The sequence below is a fragment of the Gopherus evgoodei genome, unplaced genomic scaffold (assembly GCF_007399415.2).
Source record: "Gopherus evgoodei ecotype Sinaloan lineage unplaced genomic scaffold, rGopEvg1_v1.p scaffold_104_arrow_ctg1, whole genome shotgun sequence".
Classification (NCBI taxonomy): Eukaryota; Metazoa; Chordata; order Testudines; family Testudinidae; genus Gopherus; species Gopherus evgoodei.
Genome location: NW_022059767.1, coordinates 37,923 through 61,877, shown reverse-complemented (window position 1 = coordinate 61,877; position 23,955 = coordinate 37,923). Strand labels below are relative to the sequence as shown.

The 23,955-nt window shown below is 38.6% G+C and overlaps 2 pseudogenes; one reads left to right on the top strand and one right to left on the bottom strand.

Annotated features, from left to right (window-relative positions):
- Nucleotides 1–2,016: 2,016 nt before the first annotated feature.
- On the bottom strand, nucleotides 2,017–2,619 carry LOC115639693 (annotated as a pseudogene).
- Nucleotides 2,620–2,717: 98 nt separating this feature from the next.
- LOC115639692 lies at nucleotides 2,718–23,949 on the top strand (annotated as a pseudogene).
- Nucleotides 23,950–23,955: the final 6 nt, after the last annotated feature.

Here is a 23,955-nt window from a genome sequence, read left to right as displayed (position 1 = left end):
TGCAGGAGGGGTTTGGGCTCCGGCCCAGTGCCGCTTACCTGGAGTGGTGTTAAGGTGGCAGCAGTGCACACCAAGGCCAGGGCAGGCTCCTTGCTTGCCTGTACTGGCCCTGCCCTGGTGGTGCTTTGGCCACTGGGAAAGGGGGGCTCCACACACTGCTCTTCCTGTGTGTGCCTCCCACAAAGTTCCCATTGGCCACAGTTCCCCATTCCCGGCCAATAGGAGCTTTGGGGCACATACTCATGGGCAAGAGCAGCACATAGAGCCCTCTGTCCTCCCTCCCTTAGGGGCCGCGGGGATGTGATACTGGCCACTTCCTGGAGCATCTCAGGGCCTGCGGCTCCACGGGCTGGCAATCCCGCCGGCCATATCTAAAGTCCTGAGGGGCTGGATCCGGCCCACGAGCCGCAGTTTGCCCACGCTTGGTCTAGATAATACTTAGTCCTGCCTTGAGTGCAGACGGCTGGACTAAATGACCTCTCAAGATCCCTTCCAATTCTATGATTCTGTTAGCCTTTTAGACTTCTGTTGTGTATTGCGATGAAGTTTTCAGAGAACTAGCCTCAATGACTCCAAGATCTCTTTCTAGAGTGGTAACAGATAATTTAGAACCCACCATTACCATTTTATATATATATAGTTTGAATTATTTCTTCCAACGCACATTGCTCTCACTTAGCAATGTTGAATTTCATCTACCATTTTATTGCCCAGTCACTCAGTTTTCTGCAGTCAGCTTTGGACTTAACTATCTTGAATAATTTTGTATCATCTGCAAGCTTTGTCACTTCACAGTTCATTTCCTTTCCCAGATCATCACTGAATATGTTGAACAGCACAGGTCCCAGTACAGATGCTTGGGAGACCCCACTCTTTATCTCTCTCCATTTTAAAAACTGACCATTTATTTTTACCCTTTGTTTCTTATTTCTTAACCGGCTACTGATCCATGAGAGGACTTTCCCTGTTATCCCCTGAATAATTTCCTTCAGAACCTTTGGGGAGGGACCGTGTCAAATGCTTTCTGAAAATCGTAGTACGTTATATAGACTTCATCACCCTTATCCATATGTTTGTTGACCCCCTCAAAGAATTCTAATAGATTGGTGACGCATGACTTCCTTTACAAAAGGTGTTTTGACTCCTCCACAACAAATTCTGTCCATCAATGTGTCTGATAATTCTGTTCTTTAATATAGTTTCTACCAGTTTGCCCAGTATTGAAATTAGGATCACTGGCCTGTAATTCCCAGGATTGCCTCTGGGGCCCTTTTTAAAAATTAGAGTTACATTTGTTACCATCCAGCCATCTGGTACAGAGTCCAATTCAAGTGATAGGTTACATACTGCAGTTTGTAGTCCTGCAATTTCATATTTGAGTTCCGTCAGAACTCTTGGGTAAATATCGTCTGGTCCTGATAATTTATTACTGTTTCATTTATCAAGTTGTTCTAAAATCTCTTCTATGGACACATCAATATGGGAAAGTAATTCAGTAAGGTCTCTCAAGGATATTGCAGGAAATTGCCATGTCTGTCACAGTCAGTTCCATGGCATCACACAAGTCCCCCCTACTGGAAAATATATCATAAAAGTAAGCTGAGGAGATAAAGTGTAAAAGTGGGAATTTCAGAGGAGCACAAGGAAACTAGTCACCTAACTTGTGTTGAAATTCAGTGGGATCTGGTCAATCAATTTCCACACATTCCTTTGAAACTGTCAGCTTGAATCCACATCTGACATTCAATGGGAGCTTGTTACCCAACTCCCTTAGGCCTAGGCCCCGGTGTAATTATCAGTGGGTGCATCCATACAGATCCTGGCAAATGCCACACAAATTTAGCAACTTGGAATTTTCAGCATTAAAAATTTGTATTTCTCCCACTTGAGTTCATCTGTAAGTCAACATCAGGTTGTTACAGTCAGTGAGGAACCCTGTAAAACAAAGAAATGTTCACATGCACTAAGAATGACCTTCAGAAAATTTTAATTTTGTTCCCTTTGACTACATTTCTACTAAACGCAGACCATTTGAAAACCACTGTACATCCCACTGATTACGTTTTCCAGAGCTCGCTTCACGTCTTCGTTTCTTAGAGTGTAAATGAAAGAGTTTAATAGAGGAATTACAATAGTGCTAAAGATGTTGACTATTCTGTTTAAATCCAATGAGTTCTGTGCAGAAGGCTTGACATACAGAAAAATGGTGGAGCCATACCAGATAATTACAACAGTGGGATGGGCAGAGCAAGTGGAAAAGGCCCTTTGCCGGCCTTGGGCTGAGGGGATTCTACAGATGGTGGAGATGATGTAAATGTACAAGATTAGAGTTATTGCACACGAGCCCAGGAGGACATTAATAGAGATGATAAAAGATGCCAGCTCAACGAGTCTCATGTTAGTGCAGGAAAGTGCTATCCAGGAATCTATGTCAGAGAAGAAGTGATTGATGATGTTCGGGCCACAGAAAGACAACCTGGATATTAGAGATGCCAACACAGAGATAACCAGGAACCCACACAGCCAAGAGATGAGGGCCAGCTGAGCAGAGAAGGTGCTGTTCATGAGGGAGCTGTAACGCAGGGGATGACATATGGCCAAATAGCGGTCTTATGCCATGACAGCCAGGATGAGACATTCTGTAGAGCCCAGTGAGAATATGAAATACAGTTGCAGGATGCAGCCAGTGAACGAAAATTGTTTGGCTTTTCCCGAACATGACACCAATGGCCTTGGGGGCGCAGGCCATGGTGTACCAGATCTCCAGTAAGAAGAGATTGCAGAGAAAGAAGTACATGGGGGTGTGGAGCCATGGGTGGATCCACACTAAGGCTATAACAGACATATTCCCTACCACTGTAAGGAAATACATAATTGAAAACACCACTGCAAGGGAAATCCGAAAATACCAAGTGCCAGGAAAACCCAGGAGTATGAACTTCTGCACACTGGATTGGTTTCCTATTTCTGCTCCAGGCATGAGGTCCATCTGTCAAAACATGAGGGATTATAAGGCATTTAAAAATATTGAACACACTTTTGGATGTGCAAAAGTGAACAACCAAATACCTTAGTCTATCAGGGCACCTATAAAATATCTGCAGATCCACAACCCTGAAACTCTGCCACATTTCCTAAAACACTTTCAAGATACCTATCTGGGCTCTGGGATTGTGGGATTTGACCCTGCACCTGGTAGACCTGGCTCTTGCTTTAACTCGCTTCACTGGTGAAATACAAGGAACAGGATTCCAGGCTGAAATTCTAAGGGATTTTCGCTCCTTCTAAAATCCCAGCTATAATACCGAGAACCCTGATTAAAGATAATATAAGGGAACTGAATCAGGTACTACTCAACACCATTCTGTGCTTGTGCACCTTTCAGGCTCTGCAACAAAGATGACAACTCCACTCCTTATTCCTCTAAGACTTATGAGGATTCAGTGGGGTGGCTGACCCAATGACATCTTTCCCCTGTTGCTGGTCTAGCCCATCAACCCCACTCCATTCAGCCGTGAGAAAGTCTTATGATTTAACCCATTGTCTTCATGCCTCACCTTCAAGATAACCTTGCTCATTACTCAGGAAAATAACTGGGCTTTTCAAAAACACCTAAGTGACCTAGGATCACAAGTCTTTACTGATAGTCAATAGGACTTCTGTTCTTAAGCCACTTATACTCCGTGATCTTCAATGGGAGTTGTGCTACTTAGGCCTAGACCTAGGTAAAATACAATACAATACAATACAACACAATACAATAAATAATTAGACAAAACTCTTTTTTAAGTTGAAAAATACCATTTTGTTAAAACAGAAATATTTCATGGAAACATCTCAGTTTCAACAAAAGTGTCATCCAGTTACATTCTTAGGTCCAGGATGGAATTACTAATCAAAGTGAGGACTATTGACAAGGATTAATGCCATAGCCTGGTAGCATGTGAGCTTGCCAAGGTCTGAGTTCCACTTCTGAATCAACCAGATGTGGGACTTGAACACAATTCTTCCATGACCTGGGTAACTGCTCTAATCACATGCCTGTAGTGGGATGATCTTTCATACATCTCTTTTCTACTGCCAAAAATTTTGAAAAGTCTTGTGTTCTTTCCATATCAGAACAAAACAACGCTTGAAATCTTGAATTTTTTTTTCAAAAAATGAAATTCCAATTTCCAGCTGGTCCTTCTTAGACCCTTAGAAAATACCACCTCAAATTCTCAGGAACAAGGGACTGACATCAGAAATTAGAAATCCTGTTTATCACTTATTGTGTGTCTTCTACTAGAACCTGAAGATCCCATCTATGGTTGGGACTCCATTGTGTTGCACATGGCACAAATATAGCACAGAATCCATCCCTAATCCAAAAATCTTATACTCTAATAGACAAGCCAGGCAAGCAGGGAGAGACAAACAAAAAAACAAACAAAACCCACAACTGTTTCTCAGAAACACAGTAAAAATGTTTCCTGCTTTCCCTTTCACATAACAACTGCCCTCTTTCACTCACCTCCCCTCGGGTCAGTTTCCAGTCAAACACTTGGAGCCTGTGCTAGACCAAAACAATAGTCTAACTAGTTAGAAATGACATTCTAAACATTGTTGGTTACCAAATCTTAAGAAACAACTTATAACACACTTTACAATTCTATGAACTTCTGCCACTGTGTACAAAGGACACTGCTCCCTGAACAGAGATAGACATCAGATTATAGAAGAAAGAATAAATAATTGAAAGTTATTGTAGCCTAGTATTTTCAAATGAGTAACAGCAATAAAAGCTGTGCAACTAACTCCTTTATTCTTTGAAAACCCTAGCTGTAATAATTATCTTCTCCATTTGAATTTGTTTTTGCATAGATAACAATATTTAGCACTTTTATAGCTCTTTACATCTTGAAAGCAGTGTGAAAAGAGTGGCTATTCATCCACACAACATGCCTAGACACTAATGGCCTGATTTAAGGCACTTTGGAGTGAATGTTTGACTAGATCAATAGGATTGTGCCCATTTTAAGGTGAGGAAACTAAAGCAAGGATATGAAGTGATATGTTCAAATCACAAAGACAGCTGAGGACAACACAAGAGATGAGATTCCCACTTCTCTGCACTGATTGGAAATGAGTGGGCATCTATCAGTCTTTCTATGTATCTATACATATATTTTCTTCTTTTCCTCAGTAAAGTTACTATACTAGTAAATTCCACAGGTTAATGTATTGGAAATGTTCCATTATCATATTTTTTTCAAGAGACACTATCTTTTTGAAAAAACAGAGATTTTTGCAAATCAATCAATCAATAGAATAATTTTGGGACTTTCATCACTTCAATAACAAGAAGAAGTTGTTTCTTGTGACTAAAGAACAAAATGTTTTCACTGAAAACTTCTGGTTTATCAAAGGGTTTTTTTTGTTTGTTTGTTTTTTGTTTTACAAAATCCTGAAAAAGAAAATTTGACAATAACAGCAATTTTCAGGTAGCTCACATTACCAAGAAAGGCAAACAAATTTCTCAATACGGTTACTTTAAACTTTGATTCCAGGATAGGCTGGATCTGGCTAGTGGATCAAACTTACCATGTCTTCTGACAGAGGTTATCAATACAAACTCTCTTCATTTACAATGTTTTTTCTCTCCAGATGACACACAATAGCCTTGGCTGCTGAAAAATGGTACATCATAACATGGTTTATCTTGCTTTCTCCCCACCTAAATATATAACAAATATAGGAATATTTCATACCTGGTTCAGATTTACATTAAGGTCATATTACACTGCTGTAACTATATAAAAGGACCTTAAAATGTACGTAATAAATATAATTCACTTGAATTTTAACCCCCATTCTACTGCCAGAGTGGTGTGAAGTGTTAGTATAAATGATAACCTTCCTCTTCAAAACCAAAAGACTCGAGCAAATTTTATAGATTTTGATGTTGATGGGAATCTCCTTCCACCATCATTCAGTTGGCTTTACCCCTACCTACCTTGTTAATGAACTGCAGCTCAAACTGGCTGCATGAGGGGCTGATTTTGTACTCCACTCCCATCTTCCCAACACCCTGAGGATATTCAGTCTCAACAGAATTTCACAGACTTCCCTAGAATGTGTAACAGACTCTGCTGAGTCAGGCTGGTCTCCTGGTGAAAGCACAGTACTGGTAGCCTGGAGTCCAGCATTCTAGTCCTGTCTTCGCCAAATGCTTGCTACACAGCTTTGGTGTGTTACTTAAGTCCTCTCTCATCCTCATTTTCCCCAGCAATAAAATTATGACAATAGCCACTTACTTCTTGTCCGACTTTCAGTGGACATGAAGAACAATTGATCACTGTCCTTTTTATAACAGTATTTAATATAGTTGAAGACTGTTATCAGATCCCCACTCTGTCTTCTTTTCTCAAGACTAAACATGACCAGTTTTTTCACCCTTTCCTCACAGGTCAGGATTTCTAACTCCTTCATCATTTTTGTCACTCACCTCTGGACTCTCTCCAAATTGTCCGCATCTTTCCTAAAGTGCAGTGCCCAGAACTGACACAGTACCCCAGCTGAGGCCTCACCAGTGCTGAGAAGAGCACTGTACCTCCTGGGAGCATATGTACCTCCTGGGTGTTACATATGATGCGCCTGTTCTATACCTCAAATGTTGTTAGTGTATTTTGCTACTGCATCAAATTGTTGACTCCTGTTCAATATGAGATCTGTTATAACTCCCAGATTATTTTGAGTAGTACTACCATCTTGCGAGTTATTCACCATTTTCTAGTTGAGCATTTGATTTTTCCTTCCTAACTAAAGTACTTTGAATTTATTTTTATTATATTTCATCTTGTTGATTTCAGACCAATTCTCCAACTTGTCGAGGTTGTTTTGAATTCTGATGCTGTCCTCCAAAGGACTTGCAACCACACTCAGCTTCATGTCATCTGCAAATTTTATCAGTGTACTCTCCACTCCATTATCCAAATTATTAATGGAATAATGGGCTAGTACTGGACCCAGGAATGACCCCTGTAGAACCCCACTGGATATGCCCTCTCAGTCTGACAGAAAAACATTGATAACTACTCTCTGAGTATGATCTATCAACCCATGGTGCACTCACCTTATAATAATTTCCTCTAGACCACATTTCTTAGTTTGCTTATACAAATGTCATATAGACTGTGTCAAAAGTCTTACTAAAATGAAGATATTTCCTATCTACTTCTTCCTCCCATCCATCAGCTCAGGAACCCTGTGAAAGAAATGAAAAGTTTTGTTTTTGAGATTTTGACTTAAATTGACATTCAAATGATTAATTTTGATATCATTTTCAGTAAAAAAAGTCACTTTTTCATTTTGAATTAATATTTTAAAATGAAATATTTCATTTTGAAACATTGCCGCTTGAACTGATTGAAAATTTTCCAACAGAACAGTTCCAGAGGAATGTGTTGATTCCATTAACACTTTTAAGGAAGCCAGGTAGGCAGGCAGTCTGTCTTCTCTATTTTTTCTAAGTTAAATTTCAGAATTTTGGTCTGGAAGAAGTTCTGAAATGTTTACTTTTATTTTTATGATTCAGGATAATAATAATAAAAAGATGAAACTTTGGAAATTACTATAGAACAAGTGTTCCGGGTTCTGACCAAAACTGGTTTGGATCAAAATGGATGTTTTACCATTTCTGAGTTTCATTTTTTTGGAATGTTTAATTCCACAAAAAATCTTCACATCTTTAATTTTCATCCAGATTTGGGATAAAAACCTTTATAAATCAGAAATGTAACCATTAAATCAAGTTCATTTGTTAAAAAATACTTTCTGGGAAAAAGTATTTATCACCATAATTAAACTTCTCCCTTGTAATTTCTTTTTGTTGAAAAATGAAAATTTTTGTAAAGAACTGTTGACTTAGTGATTTTTTTTAAATAAAATTTTTCATTTCCTTTGTGTCACATGGAAGTTTAAATGGAAAACTTTATAGAAAACATTATTGAATTGTTTCCATTTACCAATATGTAGGACCCCTCGCCAACTTAGAACCCTTAAAAAAGGGAAGTAAGTTTGAAAAACACTGTAGTTGCTACAAATTTAAACTTTGGATCTGCACTCAAAAGTTTGTCCTATGTCACTAAGTTCTTGACCCTGCACACGCTTTATGCACGGGCTTTCTTTCCTAGTGTGAGTAGTCCCACTAGAGTCAACTGGACTACTCCAAATAATATAATTTAGCACTTGAGTAATGATCTCAGGATGGGGGCCTAAATGTGAATTGCTAAAAGTAATGTCCGCATAGGGCCTGATCTAAAGGATATTCAATTCAGTTAAAAGATATTCATTGATGCCAATGGACTGTTGATGAGACTTCTAGAGAGATTTTAAAGGACCGATTTTCAAAAGTATTTGAGTTCCTGAAGGTGCACCATAGGTGCCTTGTGGAAATGTTAAAAGTACCTAAGCAGGTTAGATACCTAACTACCACTGAAATCAATGGGATTTTGGTGCCTCATCTGCTGAAGTGCTTCTGAAAATCCACTAAAAAACAATCTGCATCTTTAGATATCTAAATACCTTAGAAAATATGGCTTTTGGGAGCTCACATCCAGTAGATTTTCAATAAAAATTAGGCTCCTAAAAGCCAGATATTTAATGGTATTTAGGTGCCTATCTGAATCTTTAGGTGACTAAATTCCTTTGCAAATCTACCCCTTAGGCATTTCTGAAAGTTTTACCCAAATATAAAAGGTGTAAATATAAAATTGGATCCAGGATTAAAAGAATAAAAACAAGAACAGTTATCCCCAGTTTCCCTGAAAATTTCCTTTCTTCAAGCATTAAGGTAAATGAATCAGTCTTGTCCTCTGCTATTTTCTCCTTCAGGAATCTCTGTTGTGCTTTGAGCAGGCAGGATTTGTCTTTGTTCCTCACCTCAAAGGCTCTACGATGAACATTTTACATTGGTATATGCCATGGCAGAGAATCATAATCTCTAATTCCAGCACATTGCCAAATGTGAACTCCTAATCTTTTCTCCTAGATCCTCCCTTACTCATTTAAAAACTCAGCTAACCTTCCTAACACATAGCTTTGGAACACTGGGGTTATTTATGTGTCTTTTTCTTCTTCTGTGCCCATGATCATGATTTTTGTCTTTGGCAAAGATTTTCAGAGGCAAAGAGGGCAGTTATGTGACCCAACTCCCACAGAAAATCCTTTGAAAATCTCCCCCTTTGTATCTAACATTAAATTGATTTTACATTTTGGCCAGGATCAAATTCTAACAACCAAGGAACAAACTTCACAACTAGGCTTGGAAGGATTAGATTTGTATTGGTAAATGTTGGTAAACGTTGATTTCACCATACTCACACAAACTGATGAAAATGTATTTCCATCAATAATACCCCATCTACAGATAGGCAAAGTAAAAAAAAAATGCTGCTGAAAACTTCTTAGAGTCAAAATCCAGTGATTTAGGCTTATAAGAAACGAATTAGTGAATGAATAGTAAAAACAGGTATCATCTGTTGAATTAAGGATATTTACTTTCTATAGTTTAACATGTGATGTTGACAATTTGTGTCTTAATGGTTTATAGAGCTTTCACTTTTTGAATCTCAGTGTCAACTATCATTTGTCTGACAGTCTCCTGCCTCCACCCCCAATAATTTTTTACAACTATGAACATTGAAATAAATAGAATGTGGAAAAAATGCTTAAAAATAAACATTGATATTACCCATCAAAATTTATAAATAATAAAAATAAAATGCTGCCAAGCCTATTAATGACACATTAACATATAAGTGAGAATAAAACAAGAATTTCATAAAGAATTATGTAACAGACCGTGCTTAATTGTCAATGCTTATTAAGGCCTGGTCTACACTGGTAGGGAGTGGGGAGTTGATGTACTTAGATCTACTTACTGCGGTGCCTTCACTGTGGTAAGTCAACTGGTTATGCCCTCCTTTTGACTCCGCCTGCGCCTCTTGCTCCGGTGGAGTACCGGAGTCGACGGGACAGCGCTCAGTGGTCGAATTATTGCATCTTCACTAGACACAATAAATCGACCCCTAATGGATCAATCATTTCAGAGATAAGTGTAGACCTGCCCTTAGTATAATCCTTAGTTTTTGACAATGCTTTTCATCAGTAGATCTCAAACCATTTTACTATGATGGGTGAGTAGCTTTATCTCATTTATTTACAGATGGGGAAACTAGGGCACAGATGGTTAATATGACTTTCACACAGTCAGTCAGTGACAGATCTGCAACATACGCCAACTCCTTATTTCCCATCTGCCAGACCAGGCTACAGGTGAGATTTCAAGAGCAGCCTAAGAGATTATAGGGCAATTACTTAAAGGCTTTTAGGTGCATAATTGGATTTTTCTAAGCAGGTAGATGTGTAACACCCTTTGAAATCAAGGATTTTTAGGTGCATAGACGCTTCTAAAAATCTCATTAGGTCCCTAAACAGCTTTAAAAATCTGGTTCTTTAACAAACAAATGCCCATGAAAATGAATGAGGAGTGGGCATCCATGTGGCATTTGTGGCTATGAAAACCTAAGTCTACCTCTAAGAGAAATATCCAATTCATTTTCACATTCTTATCTATGTGACTCAATAAATTACAGCTGCAGTGAGTTCCACAGATCTATCATATGCATTCAAAAGTTGAAAAAGATGAGTGAAAATCAGAGAGAGAGAGAGAGAGAGAAGAAAGTATGTTTCAGATGTACCATTTACTCACTATGGGGAACCTATTCCTTCCAACCAGATATGGCCCAGTACGTCACATTACCAAGTATACAAAAAATATGTATTAATACAAGTGGTTTAAAGTATATTTCTGGGGTGGTCTTTCTGTCTGTCTGTCTCTCTAGTGGACCTAGCTTATTAGCTTTTGCTGACAGAACTAGCCAGAACTGACCCCCTTCACACATTATCTCCTCTCCTTAGAATGAAGTGTTCTTGACTCTGAGAAAAAAATGTATTGTGAGCAGGGATGCCATATTTTTTCCTCCAGCTATAAATTAAACATTTAAAGGTTTCATACACAAAATCTTCCTACTTATTTCATAAATTTCTATATTGATTAGAATCTCATTCCATTACCATTTCATCATCATTCTGCTGTCTTTCCCCCTTACTTGCTTTGTTTATGTATGGCAACTCAACAGATATTAGAAATAAGAGTAATTTATATTCCTCAGAAGTGCTCTTCAGATTTGGTCTCAACAGAATTTCACTGTCTTCTCTAGAATGTGCCAGATCCCTGACTTAGTAAGGACAGTGTCCATGGTTAAAGAAGAGCACTGGAAGCAAGGAGACCTTGGTTCTGTATCTCCGTTGACTTGCTGATGGACCACTGTGAAATTGTTTAAGTTCTTTGTTCCTCGGTTTGTCCATTTATAAAAGACAAAAGGCCAGATTTCTAAAGGTATTTAGATGCCTATTGGAATTTTCAGAAGCACCTAGGAACCTATAACTCATTGATTTCTGTTGGTGTTAGGTGTCTATGGACTTTTGATAATCCCAATAAGTGACTAAATACTTTTAAAAATCTGGCCCTAAGTAGCTGCCCAAAGTTAGGGAACTATGTCAAAATTTAGGCAACCTGATAGGCGGTGTAAGATACAGAAGTATAAAGCACCAGAGGCTAAAGACATTCAGATGTCTAAAGATAGGCAGATGGGCACCTAGTGGGAATTTCAGAAGAACCTATGCAGATTAAGCACATAACTCCAATTGAATTCAATGGGATTTAGGTGCCTAGGCCTTTGAAAATCCCACTATACACCTAATAACCTTTGAAAATCTGGTTCTAAGATACTTTGGTGCTTCTGAAAAATTTACCTCTAGTGTACACAAAAAGTTGTACTGACATAATGAAAGGTGTGGTTTTATACCAATTTAGTGAAAACCATGCAACATTGTGTGTGGACATGATTATATTGGTTTAAACCTCATTTATATCAATTTTCAGGTGCAAACTGAACTGATGTAACCAGTTTTCAACCTAAGAGTCCACAAAGGCACCAAAGTTGCAGGGGACCAAACAAACATATTTAAGTTAAGATGCTGTGTCTTTTCCTTATAGACAAGCCCTAGAGCCAGATTTTTAAAGTATTAAGCACCTAGTGGAATTTTCAAAACTTCTAGTTGCCATAAGTGCAGGGGACTGGACTAGATGATCTCTCAGGGTCCCTTCCAGTCCTACTATTCATGAGTCCTACTATTCTGTGAGTCAATAAATCGATAGATAGATAGATAGATAGATAGATGGATTAATTTAAATTGGAGTTGGGCACCTAACTCCCTTAGTCTCCATGGAAAATCCCAGCCTAAATCTCTGTAAGGGGAAGGATGATCCGGTGCACAATTTTAGCTATTATTTTACCCCTTACTTAAATGTTATTCAGTCCTTAGCCCAGCAAATTCCTATTGTATTTACCAGGATAATGCCTGATACTGCTCAGTAATTTTCACACCCATGTGGATGGTAAATGCTCTGTCCAGGTCAGGATTTCATGAGCACAAAGACAACCCAGTGGAACTGGATAGCTAAGAACTGGGGCTGAGATCTTCAAAGGCAGAAAGGTACTAAAGAGGCAAACAGGTGCCTAGCAGGGTTTCCAAAAGCACCTTGGTGTCTAACTTCCATTGAAGTCCCTGGAATTCAAACTATAGTATATTAAAGCACACAAGGGAGCCTTAGGGTAAAATTTTCTAAAGCACCGAGGTGACTTAGGAGCTTCTCTCTCATTGGCTTTTTAGTCAATTAGCTGAACTTGAAAATTTAACTGTAAATCCTATTTTTAAAAGTGATTTAGGGCTAGATTAGTCAAGGTATTTAGGCACCTACTGGGATTTTCAAAACACCTAGATACCTAAAACATTGGTTTATATTGAAAAGAGAGGAAATATAATTGTTGATTACCTGTGTTGGTTAGACTTTGATAAAAAAAATGTAAGGCTGGGATTTTCAAAGGTGTCTGAGGGAGTTAGGCACCCAACTCCATTACATTTCATAATTCCCTTAGAATCCCTTGCAAATTTAAATCCAAATAGGGGAGGGGACCAAATTTACGTTATAAATTAACCTCATATTGTAACTTTAAAGAAAAATCAGAATACCAAAAACAAGCATTTAAACAAATTTCTGAACATTCACTGTAAAAGTCATTGATAGATTTCAGGTTAGGGAGAACTTTTTCAAAAGTGGCTTCAAATTCTGAATGCCCCAAATTTGAGACTTCAGGATTAATCCATCTGTGAAAGAAACTTTTGGCCAGCATTGAAACCTGAATTTTTTTTCTGAAGTTGTTTTAGAAACTCAGCATATCATAGTTTCACTGTATTTGTGGGGTTTATGGTCTGTTTAGCACAGATGGCTAGGAGTGAGGATACCTGGATTCTGTGCCTAGCTCTTTTAGGGACACATAAAATAGCTGTTATATCAGCACTCTTAGGTTCTATTTCCATTCCTTGAGAGGTGTTAGGATAGTGGTTGGAGCAGAGTAGAGGCTGAGAAACAGGGCTCCTGGGTTCTAGTCACAGTTCTGGTTGAGAAGTAATATTCCACTGACTAAATGGGGAGAAGAACTGCAGACTCCTGGTGCAGCTGGTTAAAAATGTTTGAAAATCACAGTTTAGATTAAATTCCTCATCAGAATTTAAAATTCTGATAAAAAAGGGATACATTTTTGTGATTTTTTTAAAGGAAAATTGCTTCCTGTTTTTTGGTTCTCTCTAGCCCTGAGCTTTGACGTAATTGGCTCATTGCATGACCTTGCACACCTCAGTCTCAATTTGTCAAAGGAGGTTGAAACTGACTCATTCTTTTCAACCACCAAAAATGAATGCTGGTTTATATATCTAAATTGTTATTTATGCTCAAAAATTAGGCAACTCTCCTTTGAACTGCAACTCTGTATAACATCCCTGCTCCAACTTGGGACTTCAGCGGGCTTAGAACCTGAGACTTTCTGCACAAAAAGAATTAAACATCCTATTGACTTACCTCTGCTCCCACTGGCTCAATGACCAAAATACTATTGACTTCCTTGGGAGCAGAATTAAGCCTATACTGAGAAAAACTCCCCCCTATTTAACAGGGATTTTCAAAAGAGATTATGGATTTTTGTTGACTTCTTACTGACTCTCAGAGACTGCTGAATGCCGAACACCCACAGTTCCCATTTGAAAATGTTTTTGCTCCTGAATCTTGAATAATTTACAGGAAAATGTTTTTTCTGTTGAAATTTTTCAGGGTTTTATCAAAATACAACCTCCCCCCCCACACACACCCCAAAACCAACTTTTCTTTGAAAATTTTCAATTTAAAACAACAACAATATAAATTAAAATAAAATAAATCTTGGGCTTTGGATGCTGACCATGGGAAAAAACGTTTCATTGACAAAAACTAAAATTTGTGTTTTTCAAGGAACATCTGAAAATGGAATTTCTATCATGAAAGTTTCCTTTTTGTCAAAAAGCTACTTTCCACTGAAAAAAAGTTTCCATAGGAAAATTTATGATAAGCTTAAAATTCACCCTGTGAGCATGAAGGCTCCAGAAATGTAATAGCAATATCATATTTTCAGCCTTAAACCATTATTTCTTGCCTCTTTTAATTATCTGCTTTTTCTGTGCCTCAAAATCATCTGCATCCCATAAAGCCATGGTTGTGTTTAATCATTTTAATTTCATGTCTTCATTTGTTTTTGCAGGCAAAACAGCTGACCACATTAGAAAAAGGCAATCACACCATTGTGAAGATGTTTGCAAATCTTGCTCTTTATGGTCTTCCTTGTCATATACATCTTAACGGTCACAGGAAATGTGTCGATCATAGTCCTAGTGGCAACTATCCGCCAACTCTGCATCCCAATGTACTTCTTCCTCTGCAATCTCTCTTTCCTGGAGGTATAGTACACCACAGCTTGCATCCCAAAGACACTTGCCAACCTTGTGTCCCAAAGCAAATCCATCTTCATCAGCAGATGTGTCCTACAAATGTATTTTGTTTTCTCCCTAGGAAGCACAGGGTATTTTCTCTTGGCTGTCATGGCCTATGACTGTTTTTTGTCTATATGCTATCCATTGTACCATAGCTCCATCATGAACAGCACCTTGACTGCTCAGTTTGCTGTTGGTTCTTGGCTGAGGGGTTTCCTACTATTTCTGTCCCAGCATTTCTGATCACCAGATTGTCCTTCTGTGGCCCTAATGTCATCAATCACTTTTTTTGTGACATAGCACCGTGGATAGTTCTTTCCTGCACAGATACCTACCTTGTTGATCTGGTGGCCTTTATCATCTTATTCATCATCATCCTGGGCTCCTGTGTCATGACCCTGGTATCCTATATTTACATCTGTAGTAAGATGCCGCCCTGAAACATAAACCCTTATCAGAGGCCCAGTATGAGGCCTTAGGCCTGAACTAAAGTAATGGTCAAGTCTTTGCTAACATAAAGCAAAGTTAAGCTGTGAGCCAGAGGCAGGCCCTGCCCACAGAAGCTGGCAAGGAAAGGGTTGATACTGCAAAAAGAGACATACCTAAAAGGTACTGGACACCAGATATCAGAACATTTGCATACTTGTACACTTCACACAGATAACAAGGAACAGGTTGACCCATCCCAATGACAGGGCCAAAAGGGTAATATGATGGATAGAGTTGTTTTGTTCAAACCAACATGTACAAGGTGAGAGGCGGCACCTTACTACGTAGAGGAGTTGTACCTTGCTAGGTAGAGGGGTTGCACCTCAATACGTCAGAAGTGATGTGTAACTTGTTTGTACCTGTGTATAAGAATGCATCCCTTGGGCAGTGTCTTTGTCCAGCCTAGGGGGCAGTGGAAAGTCCCGCCACTGACTGAGCTGAGTCCATTGTCAGGGAGCACATACGTACTGGCTAGCATCACCTTAGCAGCACTTTGGACTTCATTTGCCAGGGAGCTGGAGACTGTGTTTCTCTTCGACAATAAACCTGGCCGATGTGCCTCTGTATCTTACTAGATTCTCTTGGGATCTGCTGTGTCAGCTATCTGCGCAGAGCCGGGGCAGCACACAGAGGGAACACACGCATGCAGCCGATTGATATCAACATTGAACAGAGCAGAGCACCATACTGGTAGTGTCTGACAACAACATGATCTCCACTATACTGAGAATACCATCAGATAAAGGATGGAGAAGGGCCTTTTCAACTTGGTCTTCCTATCTCACGGTCATGATTATCTGGTGTGGTTCGACCATTTTCCTACATGTTAACCCTTCCATGTAGAAGTCATTGGAATTGACTAAAATAGCCACTGTCTTGAATACTATTGTCACACCCCTGTTGAACCATTTCATTTACACACTGAGAAGCCCAGAGGTGAAAGAAGTCTTGAGACTTGTATTCAGGCAAGTGATTTTTTCAAAATGTCCTGGAGATCATTGACTGTCACGGAATATGTGGTGAAAGAAAAATAAGTCTGAAAATGGAAGATATACCAAACTTTATAGTGTGCTGGAAAAAAATCCCACAATCCCTTAGGGCCAGAATTCTAGAGATAATTAGATGCCTAGCTCCAATGGAAATCAATGTGAGTTAGGTGACTAAATACCTTTAACAATCTGGTTCTTAGTGTCTCACATCCTTGAACATTTACAACCAAATTGCTAAACGTATTTAGGTGCCTAATGAGATTTTCTATGAGTTTTAAAGGCCTAGATGCTTTTTTTAAAAGAAAAAACCCCTAAGCACCTAAATACCTTTTAAAATCCAGCCTTTATGTTACTTTGTATTTAATTTAAAATGAAGCAAATCGCACGTGCCAATTATTTATTTATATTATAGCATGGACTATGTAGATGATATAGATATAGATTATATTGATAGGCTTAACAGAGAACATCAATGTTTATTATTAAGCATTTAAAAATATTGTCTATATTTTCACACTTGCAGGAAATTACTGTGGTGTGTCAGACAACAAGGTGGGTCAGAGAATAATTACTTAATGACAACCGATTTTTTGAAAAGTTAGAACTTTATAATGATTAAAACTCAAATTGTCAACATCACAAGTCAAAATATACACAGTATATTCCTAAATCAAAGTTCAATATGCTCTGAAGCAGCATTTTTCTTACATTGCTTATCTGTACATTTCTATTTTTATTGATGGAACCATTTTTGGAGGGTATGTGAAGGGGGGTCAGTTGACAGTCTGTATGGTGAAAATGGCATTTACTGATAAAAATGTAATCCTTCCAAACCTAACTATAGACAAAGATAACCTACAGGAACTTCAGATCAAGAGCCTAGTGGATTTTGATGGGAATTCAGAATAAAATTCCAGTTCTAGTTCCAGACTGGATAGAAATCCAGAAGAGTATTTTTGTAGGCTTCTTTCTTTCTTTCTTTCTTTCTTTCTTTCTTTCTTTCTTTCTTTCTTTCTTTCTTGCATTGCAAAATTTTGTAAATATTGATTTCACGAGGATTCTGCCAGTTTAGACTGAAGATACGTGAGGGTAGCTTGCAAAATTTTGATGATGTCAAAACTGAATCCAGAATCTTAGTCCTGATTCACCTTTAAAATCAGATGCAAGTCATAATGTAATACCCTGGCTTAATGCACAAGATGGCACTTCCCCTAGTGGTTACTACAATAGTCTTCTACTTCTTCACAGCTAGAGAAGTCAATTTTTTAGCTCCATTGCTAAAGGCCTGTGTCTTCTGTGTTGAAAGTTCCAAGGTCATGGAAATCCTCAATTTACAATAAGCCTAGATCTAACCAGGATTTGAATTCACATGTTGCGTGCTCTATCTACTTTTACTAAGAGTTCCTTATTGTGTTGTATTATCACCTCCTTCTGTGGTGACATTTATCTAGTGGTGCTTGTGGAAGTGGCTGAGAGAAAATAAGACACCTAACTTCTTTCCAAAACTTGAGGCTTGAGAAATTTCGCAGAACATCTCCTTTAATTTTCTAAAAGCCTTTGCACTTTCTGAGTTCATTCATTGTGAATACAGATATCAAAACAAGAAGGCCCAGAGGTGCCCTCATGCTACCTTCAACCTGACTGGGGCCATGTTGCACTGGGATTCTCAAAAGAATCAAAATATTGGAAGACTACAGAGGTTGGGAGAAATTTTTTTGGGAAAAAATCATTATTGCTAAGTCCAAGCATTGACAAATGATGAATCAGGGACCCCATAATCATGAGATTGGCTTTAAATAATAAATGTGGGGTTCTTTTCAATTTCTGTCAGGTTTTTGAGTCTGTAGGGTGCATTTACTTCATGTTTTTGTTTTTGTCGTAACCATGAGTGTGTCCTGGTGGCAAAAGGACAGGACTACAACAAGAAGAACTCAGTTCTATTCTTGTTTCTGCTATTGGCTTGGTGGGTGACTTTGGGCAAGTAATGGCATAGATCTGTGCCTCAGTTTCCCCATCTCTAAAATGGGGATAATGATACTCACATCCTTTATATAATATTTTGTGATCTAGGGATGAAAAGAACTACCTAAGAAAGAGGGATTATGATTATTTAAAAGAAAATATAAAAGCTGAAATGTTGATTCAAGCAGTTGAGACTTTAAGAAATATAATAAACATTGTGAGACAGACAGTAAAAATCATAAGATCCTAGCCCCACTGAAATCAACTTCAGAACTCTATTTCAGTGTGGCCAGGAGTTCACCCCGTATTGTCCAGAATTTTATCTTAACTCAACATTCAAACCTTTTGAGGCTTGTCTGCTGTATAGGGCCAGACCTTCAACTGCCAATTTATAGTAGATTAGCATTCGGGCTACAAGATGTACTTAAAACATATGGATGTGTTATGTACAATTAATATTGCTTCATTAAATAACATGGAACTGGTTAAGATTTTGTGCAATCTGATTTACCTAATATTCACATAAAGATTATTGTAAGTGGTCACTCACTGATTCACTTAATCAGTGTTCACGTTTCCACTGAATCTTGAGCCCATTGGGTTTTGTGAGTGTAAATTCTAATGTTTCCATGCATTCACAGATATTAGAATAATGAAAAGACTCTGAAATGTGCTACTTTTGTGGATATGTATCATTTTGTCTGGGCCTGGTGCAGGCTGTTTTCAAAATGTTATAGTTTATGAAAATGATATATACGAGGAAGATTGTGTCCAGAAATCGTTTTCAACCAATTTAGTTTATTCTGTGAATTCTACTTCTGTGATACACTATGCACTTTATCAGTCTGGATTTATTTATTGTTGGAATACCTAGATAGCACAATACATTAGATTAGAAAGATAGAAGTGTATAGTGACACAGAGAGAGAGAATTTTTGTTAGCTGTGATCTCCATACAATTGATACACCTTCATTTTCCCTGATACTAGAACAAAATTTTACTGGTAGCTTTGGTAGCTGGTAGCTTGGCAAATATGGATGTTTTCATTGGAATTTCTAGATTGTGCTTCACTGGACCATCGGAGCACCTGAAACAATTCAGGATATATCATTTGATAGTTCACAAGGATAAAAGAATGATTCAAGTTACTGATTTCACAAGGTACTAAATTCAATGTACAGTGACAGCAAGACATAGAAACACAACAATTAATGTGGATGAGGGTCCTGATCACCTCATAGGATATGAGTTTTATTGCGGCTTTTTGTCTAATGTGCAGTATAAATCCCATGTTCATGGTTTGAGGATCTGAATGTTTAAATTAAAGACTTATCCTTCCTATGGAGTCATTATCAAGTTGAGATACAAGCTTAGGTACTGATGTTACATAGGGACATTGGACCAAATTCACATCTGGCGTAACTCCCTTGACTTTGGAGAATTTGCCCTACTGTCTCCCAGGAACAGAGTGGGTGTACAAAAATCTACTTCAACATCAGCCCTATATAAATACAAACCAGGGATATACATTAACCTTTAAAGTAAGAGTACTGCAGTTACAGTGTAGTTACAGTGCAATGGCCCTGTAAAGGACAGTGTGCTTGTGTTTTTTCAATATCTGTGAGTACCACCTAACCATATAATCAGGAAGTTTGCTGCATAACTGAGAGCAATCGCAGAGGCTGCGATTTTCAGGGCAGCCTGCAAGAGTTTGGCATCCAGATTCCATTAACACTTTTAGCCAGCATCAATACAGTTTGGTTAAAACACTTGAGCTGGATCCTCAGCTGGTGTAAATCCAATGGAGCTACGCCAGCTCAAACCAGCTGAAGATATGCCCTTGAAAATACCATGAAGAACAGCCAAATGCATTCATAATTAAGTCTGTTATATAGTTTTCCTTCAGTGTATATGATTTTCTGGAAAATACATAATGAAAACATAAGCATGTGGTAATTACAATGTAACTAAACTGTTATTACAGTACTCTTATTATAAAGCATGATTGGACATGAACATTATTTACTGCTGAACACATTTTTTTTCATTTGACACTTTGGCTGATCTTATAAAAGCTACCTAGAAGATTTGGAACCCAAAAGACCAGATTTTTAAAGGCATTTGGGTGCCTAGTGGGATCTTCAAAAGCATCTGGTTGCCTATACCCAAGAGTGTTAGATGACTAGATGGTTTCGAAAATCCCTCTAGGAACCTAAATACCTTTAAAAATCTGGCCCAAACTCTCTTACGTAGCTTTAAATATCTCATATTTGTACTTCTTGGAACATTGTTTCTTAATTTCCCTTGTTATTCTTCCAAGTCTATTTTGATTCTTCTTTTCTACTTCTGTATATTTGTATATGGCCCATTCTTACTCTTAAATGGTTAAATAAAGTTTATATTTTTGTTTGTTTTTCCCTTGTGTTGTGGAGAGTGCATTATTTAAAAGTACGCTAGTAATACACTGCACAAAATGATGGAATAAAGCCTAAGGGATCAACCTTTATAACATGTTTTCTATGTTATCAGTGAGACCCAGGAAAGTAACTCTTTGGGGTTAACAACTGGTGAATCTGTCTATGTACAATTTATGAATTCTTGTTGATCCTATGAAATTTCTGAATTTGCAATCATTGAATGCATCAGTGTATGTGGAGTTAGCAATCTACTGTCAGGGTTGTGTCACATATTTCACAGAACAAGGAAAATGGAAGGTCATTCATCTTAATAGCTCCCATTCATGTGGAAACATCTCAGGAAAATGAAACACAGAGAAACTGGTCTGAACAAGATTATTTGCAAGGATGAGGTTCATTGGAGCAGGAACTGAACCTGGAACTCCCAGGTGAGTATGTAAATCACTAGGCTATAGAGTCATTCTTACTCTCTCTGGCCCACTGAATATTTAAATATTTTATAAAAAGTAAAACAGCTGCAACAGGAAAGAAACCCATCCCCAAAGGCCCTAAATCCCAGTGGTTAGGGCACTCTTGTGGGAGTGGGGTTCATGTTCTTGCTCTGGACAAGTGGAGTAGGGATTTAAACTATGGTCGTCCATATGCATATGAGTGCTGTAACCACTGAACTATTAAATATTGGAGGGCAGCATGCTACCTCCTCCTACCTGGTGTAAGCACCTGTCTCCACTAGGGGCTTCCCAGCTGAGAATATCAAGCAGAGATAGGTGACTTCCTCTGACCTGGATTTAGGCACCTAATCCCCTTTGAAGGGCAGAATCTAGGCTGCACTCCTTTCCTTGTCATTGTCTTTCGGTTAGCTAAGGCAGCTTTTCATGCCACATTCTAGCTTCTCTGAATCCCATTCTTAGGTGCCTAACTCTCCCCATACATTATATATGGTTACCCTGGGTGCCTAATTCCAAAGTGCAGCCTAAACTCCCTTCATGGATCTAGCCCTGCATCGGTTGCACTCAGGTCACATTTTTCAACTTTCTGTTACAACCACAAGAGCTACAACCATCTCTTATCCCCCAGTGAAAGGTGAGGTTTTGATTTAATAAAATGAATCCAGAATCTTGGTCCCTAGGCACAATACTGCCTGTGGCTTAGCACATTATGAGGAAGTCTGTAAAATTTTGCTGAGATCAAATCCATAGGGTTGGAGCTGGGGAGGAATATAAAATGAGCTTCCTCCTCAAACCTTTTCACTTGCCATAAATTTGTCAGCCAAAGGCAATCCCTGCTGGCAGACGCTGAGCTTCTGAAGGAGATGAGGGTCTAACCAATATAGAAATAGACACAGTTTTCCAGAATCTTTTGTTTATGAAATGTTCAAATATTCAATTTATGAAACATTTTGTATGTGTGCAACTGATTGTTCCTTCCTAAGTGGAGTATGTTGCATTTGTCTTTACTGAATTTCATCCTATTTTGTTCAGACCATTTTTCCAGTTTGTCCAGATCATTTTGAATTATAATCCTATCCTTCAGGAGTGAGGAATCATTAAACTGATACGCACAAAGTCAGTATATTTCACCGTGCTAGTTTTGGTTTGGTTTGTTTCTTACTTATGCTGTAAACCCTGGCATGAATAGAAGGACATATTGGGCTTGTTGCTCCTTCCATACCGGTTTGACAGTGCTGTAAATCCACTCACTGAAGTGAAATAACTTCTGATTTACATCAGGCTAAGTGGCAGGAGAAATTGCCCCATTGATGCCCATGGAGTTACTCTGGATTTACACTGTGGTGTGTAAGTGGAGAATCTTCTCCCTTTTCCTCAGCGGCTACATTCCTAATTTGCACTGGTGTGAGTGAGTGGAGAATGAGCCCCATTTACTTTAGTAGAATTACTCTTGATTTAGACCAAGGTGAGTGAGAAGGGACTAAAATGTCTCTTTAACACGTGACACTCACTGCAGCAGTAATTCACTGAGGCAAATAAATAAGGTCACACAGATTTATCTTAGGTAAGTGTAGTAACCCTCACCCTGACACAAGCAGCTGCAGAGAATGCTGCCCTGGGGAGAGAGATGGCCAGTGAGAGGGCAGCTCGAACTGGGAAGGGGCTCAGAATCTGCCCAAAGGGGCAGATGGAAACAAGCTGTGAGAGGAGAAGAATCTAGATTCTGAGCTGGCAGATGAAGTGGAACTTGGGGTAGGAAGTGAGATGATAAAATATGAGAACAACAGGAGAATAAAAGTCGGTGACTGGGAAGTGGAAAGGAGGAAAGAAGGAAAATAGGAAAGGTTTCAGGTCAGGAGAAGCCAAAAAAAGTCAACCTGGGTATGTGAGCTGACACTACTAGAGAAGGGAAGTAGAGGGAAATAATGGCTACAGATGCACCAGAAAGAGAGCATCAAGGGACAAAAACTGAAAGGAGATATAATTGGTGAAAAAGGGAATTGATCAAAAAGTTGTGTTAGATGAAAACAGATCCTGAAAACAGTAAATCAGAAGCTTGCCCACAAAGACCTAAGGTATATGAATAAAGAGAATGACTGTTTGAACATCTATTGACAGAATACAGTTCAAAGGTGCCTAAGGGACAAGTGTGGGCCCATTAGGTGAAGAAACCTGCCTCTCCTCACAGTTAGCATAGCCTAGTCTGCTCATCACTCAAAGAGGCGGTGATCGGTATTAGGTATCCTGAGAGACCGCGATGGTGAACTCAGATCTTCAAGGGTCAGCAATATCTAATACAGGGATAGGCAGCCTATGGCACAGATGTGGAAGGTGGCACGTGAGCTGGTTTTCAGTGACACTTGCATTATTGCCCAGGTCCTGGCTACTGGTCAGGGTGTCTCTGCATTTTAACTTAATTTTCAATGAAGCTTCTTAAACATTTTAAAAATTTTATTTACTTTACATACAACAATTGTTTAGTTATATATTATAGACTTATAGAAAGAGACCTTCTAAAAACGTTAACGTATGACTGGCACACAAAACCTTAAATCAGAGTGAATAAATGAAGACTCAGCACATCATTTTTGAAAGGTTGCCGACCCCTGATCTAATGTATTTAACTGCCTCTATAACAGTGTCTTGCTTTGTAACAGATGGAATATGTGTCTTGAACACAG